At 42.7% G+C, this 7513-nt stretch overlaps 1 long non-coding RNA gene across 1 annotated transcript; it reads left to right on the top strand.

The window, feature by feature from the left end:
* The first annotated feature begins 313 nt into the window (after positions 1-313).
* LOC308679435 lies at positions 314-4204 on the top strand. Its single transcript, XR_014028774.1, has 3 exons — positions 314-695; positions 789-908; positions 4067-4204. It is a non-coding gene; the product is annotated as an uncharacterized lncRNA (long non-coding RNA).
* The last annotated feature ends 3309 nt before the right edge of the window (positions 4205-7513 follow it).

Here is a 7513-nt window from a genome sequence, read left to right as displayed (position 1 = left end):
GCTGTTCCTCACTGCTGACTTCCTGCCTTAAGAAGCAGATTCTACCCAATTTTTCATTAAAAAAGAAGGATAAATGGGCTCCACAATTCCCATATGTTGTCATTGCTTTGGGGAATCCCCACATGCCATGGGTGAAGGATCATCCAGAACGTTGAGGCCATACAGGTTACAGAGGAAAAAGGGCTAAGCTCTGAGATACAACCACTTTGGTTTCCACATCTCTGACAATGGAGTCATCCCACCTTGCAAAGACGCCTGCCACAACATTGCTTAGTTCTTTGTTGTCCCTATTGAGACATGGGTTTATCCTTCTTACTAGGTCTTCCCAATTTGTGAGTGAGAAAGTAAAGGAATGGCGATGCTTCAGTCTCAGAGGTGTTAGCCATACCTGGAGCTGTGACTCTGTTCTGGACTACTGTGTTTATTTACTCCCATACCTCTCTAGGTAACAGAGGAGGAGGAGGAGGAGGAAGAGGAGGAGGAGGAAGAGAAAGAAGAAAGAAAAAAGAAAGGAAGGAAGAAGAAGAAGAAGAAGAAGAAGAAGAAGAAGAAGAAGAAGAAGAAGAAGAAGAAGAAGAAGAGGAGGAGGAGGAGGAGGAGGAGGAGGAGGAGGAGGAGGAGGAGGAGGAGGTGTCTGATCTTTGGTGCTCTCTGAGCTTGGTTGTTTTATTGCAGACATTCCATTACCAAACTAGGTATCATCATCACTGCTAGGAGGGAGTACGGTTGGAGGAGGAGGAGGAGGAGGAGCAAAGTGTTTTTACAGCAATGTCCTGTCATTTTTCCAGAAACTCTGAATTATCAAGAACCCAACTTTCACAGCTGGAGACTCTTTTAATGCCAAACATTTGGAACATGAAATCTATCAGTGCCTTCTGCTTGCTCCTCAATTTGGTATGTTGCCTCGTGTAAGTACTTTTGTCATGCTGTTGCATACATATTTCAGGGCGAGCGTGTGTGTGTGTGTGTGTGTGTGTCTGTGTGTACGTGTGTCTGTTTATTCATCCCACAAAGGACAAGTCGATGAACTTTTCTAAATAGCAGTTTGCTGGGTATTTTCTTCTCCCCCTCCCAAAAAGAAATTAAAAGGGAAAAAGAGGGGGAGGAATTCTACTAATTTACAGTTCCCCGATAGTCCAAAACTTGCCAGACTGGCAGGAGCTCCAGGTCTTTTGAAATGCCAACTTTCAAATGAAGGCAAGGGAGAAAATATTGCTGGTTTTTTTTTCCCAAGGACTGGCCCAAATAACAACGGAGAAGCAATTTGGCCAGCCAGAGCTACATTTTACTGGTAACAAAAAATAGGGCCTGTTATTTTATCAGAAACTGCGTTGGATTTTCCTAATGCAAGCATTGCCAACCTTGGCGTAATTGCAGAGAGGCTGAAATCTAGTTCTACAATGCAGGCTTTTGCATTGGTTGCATTCTTCTCATTTGCCTTTTGCTCTTTTAAAAACGTCAAAGTGTGGAGGATTCACTTAAAAAAAATAAACTTGGGACATACGAGTAGGAATTGGGCTATTTCTGCCACGCTCTTAATATTCACTTTCGACTTGAATTCCTGCCGGGAATATTCTAGGATCAAAAGAAGGACCAATGAGATTTGTGCTCCGGAATCCATTTCACATTTGGATTTCAGAGTGATTGATTTTATGTAACCATGATATGTACTTGTAAAAGAGGATTATTTCTCTCCATCGATCCCACTGGGAGCAAGCATTTAATGTCAACACTATATTTTAGCATACAATTAAAACCCAAACCAAAATCAATATTACTAGGCTTGGGATTACTTGTGAGATTCCCATTCTAGCTTATGTAATTGCTCCAGAGTAAATGGTTTGTAAACTGCAGCTTGTCATCTCAAAAGGAAGAGTTTGGTTACAGCAATCGTTAATCTATGCTCCCTCCCCTCTCTCAATTTTTAATAGTGTGTTTTAAAGCATTTACGACCAGTAATTCAGAGGAAAGTATTGATTTATTTTTTTAAGTGAGAGTATGTTGCTTGCTACTAGGAGTGAAAAAGCTTGTGTTAAACAAGGTTTACTGCTTGAGAGCTAGATCTCTTGATCTCGTGTGATCTTTCAAGTCGTCGGAGTCTAAAAATTATATATCCAGGTCCTGTAAGATGATTGACAGAAACTTCACTTTCACATTTCTAAGAGTACTGTGCCCTTGTCAAGATGCCAGAAGGACCGTGAGGCCCATCTAGACCAAACATCTGTGGAATGTATCTCTAACTATCTATAAAACTAATAAACTATCAACTAGAGATCAGCTAACCCCTCTGTTGCCTATCTTTAATCCCATTTTACCAGCTATGCTCTTGAGGTTGACCAATATTTAGTAGATCAAGGTCAAGCTTTATCTTTTGCTAGTTGAACAGCTTGGGTGTCTGTGTGTGTGATTGCTGTAACTGGGATCAAGCGACTGGCTGGGAGTGTGTTGGGTGCAAACTAAATTAGAAATGATGCACCATGATTCCCCAGCATTTAGAAGAAGGTATTCTCCAGAAGAGAGGTGACCAATGGGCACCATATTGTTTATTCATGATTTAGGAAATTATCAATGGAATACAGTCATCCCTGTCTGAAGCATCACACTATGAATTCAGTGGCCCGCACGACTTACTGACCCCAAGGAGGGATGGAGGTAGGGCTATGTTGGCCACTTGAAGATTGGTGGACTTCAGCTCCCAGAACAACCTGTTTTATGACTGTAACAGCTTATAACTATAATGGGCAGGCTTCCTTAATGTCCTAACTCAAGGACTACCACATGTGAAGCTCCCATTAAGGTCCCATTTATTGCTACTCATGCATGTGCACAACTAATGATCTTCTCAACTAATGATCAACACCTGCTTGGAGTTAGATAAAGGTCAGTGGAATTCAAGGGAGGTTGGACTTTGTTCATTTGTGGCTACATAGGGATTCGAGGCTGATCCCTCTTTTAACTCCACCCCCAGTTCCGCCACTCCTTCTCCTACAGTATAAGCCTGGAGGCTCTCAAATGCTAAACACCTCTCCACTTAAGTGCAGCCGATGGGCAAATTTGGTGTGCAGGAACATGCAATCCTCCAAGTCAGTTGGACATAGGCTGCTCTAGGTTTTCTGACATTTGTGGCTTTTTTTTACGCAACCAAATTAGAATCTCCAGTAGGTGTGCATGTTAGCTTGTTAAAATGAGATTTAAACCAGGCTCAAGATGCTAAGCTGACTAAGCTGAGACCCGGAAGAAAAGGCGAAACTGTACACCATGTCAGTTCCTCTCAGCTGATCCGTATTTAAAGCAGAAATCCTACAGAGATCCAATTAGAAGTCTAAGGGGACCGATTTGTAGAGAGATGGAGATCTTTTAAATCCATGCTAAGCTTCCCTGCCATTTTCCAAGTGGGGAAACAAGAGCCCACGTCCACGAGACAAGTAAAAAAATGGCAGTTTCCTTCTATCTTAGGCTTTTCTTCCAGGATTACTATTTTCAGTAAGAGGAAGCATATGTAGAGAATGGCCATTTTGAGTAAGATGCACCTTCCTGGTTTCTCTGACTGCTCCTTCGTCTACAGCTTTATCCAGTTAGCGTTTACATTATACGGCTGTTCACTCAAAGCACGACTCTGGGAAGCGAACAAATAATGGAAAACAAATGTAAAAAGTTGAAACACAACCCAATGCAACTCAACCCACATATAATCAAAATATTCAGATTGGCTCACACCACAACCTGGCCCAGTGCCCAGGGAGAACAACCAGACTTTCAACATCCTACGAAAAAAAACCCCAAAAACCAAAAACACGTGAGTCTCATCCAAATCTCAAGGATTCTGGGGTTCCTAGGACAGGTGAGTGCCGTTAAATAGCGCTGTTTACTATAAGGGATCCTGTGCATGCTTGGCCTGTCAGAATTCCTAGAATGGGAAGACGTTTTCTCCTCCTTTAAACTATGCAATTGTCCTTTTTTTGTAAATTCTATTTTAATCTCTTCTGTTGGTTAATTGTTCTCACAAATTCCTGCTTATTTCCAAGCTGGATGAGTTTCCACCCATTGCTTTTTGTCCTGCCTTCAGGTGCTTTGGAGAAGAAACTGAGGCCGTCTTCGTTGTGATGGTCCTTCAAGTATTAGAAGTGTTCTGTACCAGCCTGCTACCGGCCCTGCAGAAAAGGCAACCCCTTTATAAACGGCAAGAGGCTGGAATGACGTCTGCCAAATTTATTACTACAAAAAACAAACAAGACACGAACCAAGATGCAGGAGCTTTGAAACACTATCTGAGCGGTTGCTTTCAGCAAACCAGCCCTCCCCACACATTCCCTTTATAAAGAGTTCAGGGCGTGGCCTCTCTCTGCCTCCTTCCGAGAAGCCCCACAGCCTTCCTCTGTTTACTCCTACTTGACTGCCTCCTGCGTCGGGCGTCCTTGAACAGGGCCAGCTGTGGGTCATCTTCATCCACACTGTCAGGCTCACACAGCTGGGTCTCCATGGTGACCAAGTGGGAGGGGCCTGCCTGAGGGCTATCATCAGCAAGATCTTCAACCCCCTCAGCAAGGTCTTCAACACCCCCCTCCTCCTCTGATTCGTCCGACCCAACTGCCGAACCCACAGGCTGACCCTGAATCACAACAAGAAGATGCTATCATGTCACCCTCTTGTTAGGTTAAACATACATACAGTAGTTTGCTTTTAGTTCCATTCATCTTGTGGAAATGTAAGTGACCAAGAACCACATCCAAATCCACAGCACAAGTGTTCGGTATATGGAAGATGAGCGAAATTTAGCCACAGTTCTTGCAACCCTTTGAGATATGTCTTATTAACGAAGGCTCTAAGTTAGACAGCAGATCTGTTGGCCCTGGGGTAGTACTTCTAAAGCTCTCAGGTTACGTAATCATCCTATGCACATCTTCCAAAATCCATTTTTAAATCAGCTGATCACCACTTCCCAGAGAAGAAGTGCGTTCATTACATCACCTTCTGGAAATTGAAATAAGAATTTCCCTTATGCCTTCAATAAAGGTCACCTTTCAGGGAATCCTAATGGAGAATAAACCTAACAGTGACAATTGAACTAGCTGAAGATGGAAAGAAAAATGCACCCCCATTTCCGTTTAAGATAGTCCAACTCCCTGGATCACATACAGTTTAAAATCCTGTGTTTACGGCTAGGAAACCTCTCCATCCTGACGTTATGTGATCCCTTTCAAACAGCGAAGCTTTATATATATATAAAGGCTCAACCTGCTATGAGGCAGTATCTGGTGAAAGGCTATAGCTGTATTCATTGAATTGTCTTTCTGTTTAATAGGAAGAGAGCTTGCCAACAAACATGATCAAATAATATTTTTCTCCTAAAAAAAAAGAATCAGATATGAATGATAAAAAGATAGAAGAGGGCATAAATGTTAAGAGCCACAATAAAACTTTGAGAGCAGCTATAGAAATAATGGATAATCCATTTCAAAACACAGTCAGATGAAAAGAATGTTAACTCAGCCCTGAAAGCTTTAGCATAGCCATCATCTGACAAGCATTCCTGGGTGAGAGGTTTTCTAAGGCCCCTTGGAAGTTTGTCAGGTAGGATGATCATGTCCAACAGTTTCCTACACAATTGGTTCGAACCTCCCCTTCATTAAGAGCTTTGGGGTGTTATCTGCGGGGATCCAAATTCTTATCCTCTGAAATCCTGGTAAAATTGAGCCTCCTTCTAATAGCCTGCTGATTTCTTTTTTTAAAAAAAACTCTTGGCCAACTGCAAATAAGATGCGGAGGCCTTAGAAAGAGTGCAGAGAAGAGCAACAAAGAGGATAAGGGGTGTGTAAACCAAAACTTATGATGAATGGCTACGGGAAGTAGATATGTTTAGTCTAACAAAGAGAAGATCCAAGAATGACATGATAGTATCTTCCAATACTTGAAGGGCTGTCATAGAGAAGAGGGGATCAATTTATTTTCCAAAGCTCCTGAAGGCAGGACAAGAAGCAAAGGGTGAAAGCTTATCAAGGGGAGATCCAGTCTGGAAATAAGAAGGAATCCTGACAGTGTGAAGGGTCAATCAGTGATCATTCTACTTATAACAACTGCCTGATACATGTACATATACATATGCATGTATGTATATAAATAAAATACTGGTAGAGGAAAGAGTTAACCTAAGTATTTTTGTGAGGACCATACCTACTGGATGGTCTAAAGGGCAAACCGTGGAGGTTTTCAAGAAGAAAGTGGACAGCCATTTGTCTGGCATGGTACGGGGTCTCCTGCTTGAGCTGGACTAGAGGACCTCCAAGGTCCCTTCCAACTCTGTTACTCTGTATTCTGTATCATATAGGTTTTTAATTCCAGGTGCCTTCAGTAGCTAATTCTGATTAGGCAGAAGGTACAGAAGAAACATTCGGTCAACCCAGGGGTCTTCAAACTTGGCAACTTTTAAGACTTGTGGACTCGAATTCCCAGAATTCCTCAGCTGGCTGAGAGTTGAAGTCCACAAGTCTTAAAGTTGCCAAGTTTGAAGACCCCTGGGTAAATCTCTTGACTCTGCAGGGTTGGGTCACCCAAGTCCCCTTTTGTTTAAATTTGGAGACCTTTGTTGTCCTTTCCTTGACTTAAGGAAGCGTTGCACTCCCAGGTCCGAGGGCACCCTTCCCTTCCCTTTGTCTTAGATCATCTTCCGGTAGCTGCCAGGTATCACGGAAGACTTTCATTTTTCCACATTACCGTATTAGTTTTGATAACCATGCTGAGACAGATGGCTGTGCGTCAGCTTCGCAAAAGGAAGAAATAATTTCCCCAGCACTAGCTGGTGTAATGAGAGAGCCGCATTAAGCCGAAGATGGGGAGAACCTCAAGCATCTGCCAGGCATTGCCTGCCAGTTCTGCCGACAAACCGATATTTCACAAATAAAGTTGAGACTATTATAGATTTCTGACACTAAAAAAAAAAGGATGGTGTTGGATAACAATGCTGTAGCAGATGTCATGGAGTCCATGCTTGAAGGTTTGGGGATGTATTTTCTCTCTTTCTATCTTTCCACATCGCTCACTATTTTTTTTTTAAAAAGAAATATTTAGCGATGCTCTGAGCTTTCCTGGAAGCAATCTGTGCTCTACAGAGCTTGCATGATGCATTCTCCTTGCGCAGTTTTATCTTTTAGGAAACAATGAGACAGGGGAAATTGTAGCTAATCCGCTGATTCAATCAGAATAGAACTGGAAAGGACTTTGGAGGTCTTCTAGTCCAACCCCCTGCCCAAGCAGGAGACCCTATATCAGGGTTAGGCAACCTCGGCTCTTTTATGACTCATGGACTTCAACTCCCAGAATTCCTGAGCCAGCTATGCTGGCTCAGGAATTCTGGGAGTTGAAGTCCATGAGTCATAAAAGAGCCGAGGTTGCCTAACCCTGCCCTATACCATTCCAGATAAGTGGCTGTCCAGTCTCTTCTTAAAAACCTCCAGTGATGGAGCATCCACAACCTCATGAAGGCATCCTCCTTGACTCACAGCTATGTTTGGAAGAT

Source organism: Vipera berus (assembly GCF_964194415.1).
Source record: "Vipera berus genome assembly, contig: HAP1_SCAFFOLD_562, whole genome shotgun sequence".
NCBI classification, from domain to species: Eukaryota; Metazoa; Chordata; class Lepidosauria; order Squamata; family Viperidae; genus Vipera; species Vipera berus.
Note: the sequence above shows the minus strand (reverse complement) of the source record. Positions and strands in the feature narration are given on the sequence as shown.